The 5,738-nt window shown below is 49.0% G+C and overlaps 1 protein-coding gene across 3 annotated transcripts in view; it reads left to right on the forward strand.

Annotated features, from left to right (window-relative positions):
* The first annotated feature begins 5,322 nt into the window (after positions 1-5,322).
* The window catches only part of Hp1bp3 (heterochromatin protein 1 binding protein 3), a 26,704-nt gene continuing 26,288 nt past the window's right edge, over positions 5,323-5,738 (forward strand). For 2 of the 3 annotated variants that reach the window (XM_021160065.2, XM_021160071.2), the window contains exon 1: positions 5,324-5,454. The gene's annotated coding sequence lies outside the window, so the exon portion shown is untranslated. Of the gene's footprint in view, positions 5,455-5,738 lie in introns of all 3 variants that reach the window. The other variant, XM_021160070.2, reaches the window with a different exon arrangement.

A 5,738-nucleotide genomic window follows, 5' to 3' on the forward strand; every position in this document is an offset into this window, starting at 1 on the left:
TAAGGTATAGAAACAAAAAGGCTTTTTGCTGGCTATAGAGAACAAAGAGCTTCTTTCTGGCTGTATTTTTAGAGATCAGGGAAAACAAGCTTGGGGACCATCCAGGGGCTTTACCTTTCAGGGAGAAACGCTTTAAGTCGGGGTCTCACACTTTGAAACCGTCTACAAACAAACAAACAAGTATTCGGAGTCTTGACGTGCTTTGGAATTTTACGTCTGTCTCAGCCACCTTCTCTATGTCTCTCCCTCCTTCTGTCTCTTCTTTCATACCTTCCTCCACCTCCCTCCATCTGTCACAGTGGATCCAATATTTCTAATTACAGATGTTTAAACCTTTCTATTATTGGATTTATTTATTTGCCTTTTAGAGACAGGGCGTCACTCTCTATAGCCCAGATTGGCCTTGAACTTGCAACAATTTTCCTGTCTCAACCCCTTGAGTATTGGGATTACAGGCATGAGACCATAGCCAACCCATGCTTTCCTTAAATTATTGAATATTGCTGAAGAACAAACTATACCCTTAATCTTTTTTTAAGAAAAAAAAAAAAAAAACTATTGCTGGGCGTGGTGGTGCATGCCTTTAATCCCAGCACTTTGGGAGGCAGAGGCAGGCAGATTTCTAAGTTCGAGGCCAGCCTGGTCTACACAGTGAGTTCCAGGACAGCCAGGGCTACACAGAGAAACGCTGTCTCAAAAACAAAAACAAAACAAAACAAAAAAAAACAAAAAATAACTATTACATTCATTTGTGCATGTGTAGGTGTTCTTGTGCTGTGTCATGAATTACAGAGGTCGAAGGACAATTGGGATGAGTTAGGATCTCACCTCCCACTAAGTGGGTAGCAGGGGTAGTTTGTCAGGCTTGGCAGCAAGTGGCTGTACCTGCTAGGCCACCTGCTGAGCCACCCCACTGCCTAGAAGCTTCAGGTCCCCAGTTGTCACCGTATTTACAAAGCAAAGATGGTAGATGGAGCAACCTACTCAGTTTGCTGGAATTTCCTCCGTTTAAAAACAGAAACTCTGGCCCAGACATGGTGGCATGTGCCTTTAATCCCAGCACTCAGGAGGCAGAGACAGGAGGATCACTGTAAGTTCAAGCTCAGCCTGTTCTACATAGTTCCAGGACATCCAGGGCTACATAGGGAAACCCTGTCTCAAAAGACAAACCTAGACATCCCTCCTACCACCAACTGTACACTTCCATCTTCCCAACCTTCAAGTTGTGAATATATGGGGGACAGTTGGTCACATTGCCTGGCACTGAGCCTACTCACTGTCTCTGGTTATCCATCGTAGGATGGGCTGCTTAACTGCCCAGCAAAGATTGACCTTAATGGCCACCAAATATCAATGGAAGATCAGGGATGGCTTTTTTGATGTAAAATCGTCTTTCTATATACACTGAAATCCAGACCAGGTCTGCTCTAGCCGGCCCAGCAAGCTATGCAGGGTCTTCATCGCCTCAAATTACATGGTTTTACCTCTGGCATGGGATGAGGGTCAGGTGCAGTGGTAGAGGGACCTCAATTGTCAGACTAAGCCCTGTAACTTCGGATATTCTAAGACATCTCTGATAACATCCCTCCCATTTTTCATGCCTTGAGGGCTGAACTGTAAACTCTTCAACAGCTAAGATTTGAGAGCTGTGCTGGAAAACTATCTTAGAGCTGAGGGTGTAACTCAGAGATAGAGACTGCCTAGCACACTCAAGGCTGTGAGCAAGTACACACCCATATGTGCACATGCACGCGCGAACATACACCCTCATAGTGAGAAGAGAGTCATTGTCTGTTTTTCTAGAAGCTCAGGTAGGTAGGTGAACATGGTGGGTCCTACTGCAAGGTGAATCATGCTGACACCCTTCAGGTGAGGCCACAGGCTCTCGAACAGAAGACAGGTGGCTTCTGTGGGCTCCAGCATCATAAGGTGATGTCACTTTGTGAAACCTGATTGGTTTTTTACCCACTAATTCAGAATCCTTTTCTTTCCTGTTACACCCAGGGCCTCACATGTGCTAGAGCAAGTGCTCTGTAGAGCTATGCACCAACACTAGCTTGTAAGCCTTTGTCCAAAGCTATTGGGCGTAGCTGTGTTTCAGAGTTATACACTTTTATTTATTGGGGTTCATATGTGTAAATGTGAGAGTCATTCTCTCCAACCATATTGGTTTCTGGAGCTCCAACTCAAGTTGTCAGCCTGCTGGCTGTCTCCTTTATCAGCTGAGCTATCTCACCTGGACTCCAGAATTCTGAGTATTTCTGTCTCTTCCTTCACCCTACTAGTGATTAAACATAGGATCTTTCTCAGGCCAGGCAAATAGTCTACCACTGAGCTATATACATCCCTAACCCTGGAGTACAAAAGTTTTGAGAAGAACTTTCAAGGTTGATTATTATGCTAAAAAGGAGTTATAACCAGTAAACGGAGAATGTGTAATGGGGAGGAAGGGTGTCCGGGGATACTGCTTATCTGGCGTCAGTGACATCACAAACAATAACAGAAACTCCTATGGGCCCTTTCCCTAGCCTCCATTTCCTTCTCTAGATAGATATGAATGGTCAATTCTGTTACTCTCCCATCTCAAGCGCCAGTAATTGAGAGTCACTGTCCAGTCTTCTGGCTGGACATCAGGAAAATCAAGTGACACACCGCCAACCCCAGTCTCATTCATACTGGACACCCTGAAGGAACCCAAGCCTGAAACTGCAGACCTGCCGCCACAACTCTTGCAGAGAAATGAGTCACTCCATTGGAAACAGAAACCTCTCCCTCCCCGACATCCAAAGTTTGTTCTTCAAAGCTCTTGAAGTAAATATGAGCTATGAGTAAGACGGTAAACATTGTTCTGTGTTCAGCCTTGTGACTGCACCACTGGGTTCTGGGCTGGAACTCTGCGAGTCAGTCAGCTGTTATTTCATCTTTATCCATCTTTATGCCTAACTCCAAAGTCACCCCCTCTTTTCTATGCAAACATGAAGTTTTAGTCCAACAGACTTATGTGTCCTACAGGTCTACATCTAAGGGCTCGGGAGGGAGAAAAACCAATTATTGCCTTAACAACAGGCTGTGGATTCCGCAAAACTTGCTGTATGCTTTTGTTAAAATCTATAGTGACTTCCCCAGGGTTTGATTTTTCAAGACAAGGTCACATAGCCTTGACTGTCCTGGAACTAAGTAGACAAAGCTAACCTTGAACTTCGAGAGATCTGCCCCACTCTGCCTTCTGAGTACTGTGATCAAAGGGGCGGTCCATTGTACCAGGTTTGGAGTTTTTCTTGAAATGTATGACACTCAGGTTTTGGCAAGAACTTGGTTGTATGTTCTTGAAATTTTTGTCCTATCATTTTGCTTTCTTCCACATAAGAGTTTTTGTTTGTTTGTTTGTTTTTTAATCTTAGGCAAAACTCTGTATGTCTCTCAATTCTTATTGGGCTCATCTTGCATGAGGTAGGACTTAAAAATGTCACTTTGAGGTCACTCTGATCTACACAGTAAGCTCCAGGCCAGGCAATGTTGTGTTTTATAAAAATAGAGAAACCATGGATATGTTTGATGGAGGCCAGGTATAATGTGGGATAAGGGGGTGTCTGTGTGGGCGCATGCTGAGGCATCCCTTCCCCCTGAGAGACCAGCCATAGATGGATGTAGTGTATAGAATAGGGTTTATTCAGGGCATGGGGAGGGGAGTTGAAAGGCAGAGAAAGGGGGTTGGGCAGGTTATGACCACTTGGAGAGAGAGAGGCAAAGGGTGAGAGGTCAGAGCAAGAGCAAGAGCTGGAGGAGGGGGCAAAGAAGCGCCTTTTTTTAGTGAGTTAGGCACACCTGGCTATTGCCAGGTAAAACTGTGGGGCAGAGCCTAGATGAAACGCCAACAGGCAAAACTACATAGAGAGATCCTGTCTTAAACACGGACACACACCAAATGTAGCAAGTTCCCAATTATGCCAATACATAAAAGTGGGATGGGGACAGGTGTCTCCGTGGCTGAGGTCCCTTGCTCTTGTAGAGGATCTCGGTTTGGTTTCCAGCACCCACATCAGACAGCTTACAACCTACTAACTCAATTCCCAGGAGTGCTGACAATCCTCAGACATCTGCACACACCCGGAACACATACAAACAGGTACACACACATATAAAAAATTAAAAGACGGTTTTAAAACAGAATTCTTCAAAAAGACCAAAATCCCTTTTTAATATTTAAATTTTTTTCATATGACGTACTTGATCAGGTCCCCTCCTCTCCAAATCCTCTCAGATCCTCCCCATAAATCCCTTTGAAGAGTTTGCCCATGATCCCAGTGTTCCCGGGAATGGGGTGATGTCACCAGTACAGACGCTCACCAGGGAGGAATTTTTGGTGGGTTGAGTTCTACTTAGAACCCTTGGAGTTTCAGCTACTCTGGCAGGTGGAGAGGACTGAAAGTGTGTCTAATTGGTTTCCTTAATAAGCGCTTAGATTGACCTGCAGTTGCGGTGCCATGCATGTACCAGTTCCATACCCACAAGACTCCGGCTACTTGAGGTACATTGAATTTTTCCAAAGTGGCTTTGAAGAACTACACCTGCAATCCTTCCTTTCTTTTTCCTTCTTTACACAGGCGGCTTACACAGCTTGCATTCCAAGCTGGCCTCAGGTTGATTACCTAAACAAAATGGCCTTGAAATTTCGATCCTCTTGATGCCACCTATTGAGTCTGCGTCATCACAATGGGCTCTAGGAGGTGCTGGTGAAGGCACCCAGGGCTTTCTTCAGACTAGTCATGTACTAACAACTGAACTACTTCTCCAGCCCCAAGAACTACAGTTTTCAAAGGCGGTGGTGTGCACATTACACGAATAGGCAGATCTCAACGTAAAGCGCCAAATAAAAGGCGACTCCCTTCTAATTCCGTGGTTTCTTTTGGGGGCTGGGGGTGAGGAAGCTGTCTGTGCATGCAAATCAAGAAGCTGGGGGCAGGCCGGCTCACGATGAAGAAAAGCATCTTCCAGGCCGTGTAGGACCAGTCCTTGCTCACTACACTGCCAATTCCGTGTGGACCCAGGAAGTGGCTGTTGTTGTGGTTGTCTAGCACCGTCTTCCAGGGCTAAAGGGAGGCTGGAACCCCAAACCCGAAGGACCCGGGGACAGAGACTGCGCCGAGCACGCAGGACGCAGCCAGGAAGCTAGCTAGCGCTCCCAGCCACGCTCTGCCTTCCGTCGTCCGCCGTTCCCCCCACCCACCCCACGAGCGCCCTGTCGCGCCCCTGCGCGCCCGCCCGGGGACCCACTTGGCGGGCGCGCGCGGGGGCGGGGCCGGCGCGGGGGCGCGCGCGCGAGGCCGCGGGCAGGGGGGCGGGGCGGCAGAGCTCGGTGCCCGGCCTGGAGGACAGCGGTGTCGCGAGTCGGCGATCGGTGGTCCGCGGCAACGCCGAGAGGCCGTACGGGAACGCGGGCTCCGGAGCTCAGAGGTAACGCGGGATGGACCCGGACCCGGCGCGCAGGGAGTGGGCGCGGGCTCCGTGCGCGAGTGAGTAGCGTAGGGCCACCGGCCTGGGCGCTGACGCCGCTGCCCGGGCGCAAGAGGCTGGACGCGGGCACCGAAGGCCGGCGGCTTTTGTCCGTCCGCCGTGGCCGCTGCGCCCTCTCGCGTCGCGCCCGCCACCCGGCCCCTGCCCCTGGCGCGCGGGCCACCCGGGCCCCGCGGCGCGCGCTCCCGCCCTTGTTTTGTTTGGACTTGGGGAGGAGGGGCAGC

Source organism: Mus caroli, chromosome 4 (assembly GCF_900094665.2).
Source record: "Mus caroli chromosome 4, CAROLI_EIJ_v1.1, whole genome shotgun sequence".
In the NCBI taxonomy this organism is placed as follows: Eukaryota; Metazoa; Chordata; class Mammalia; order Rodentia; family Muridae; genus Mus; species Mus caroli.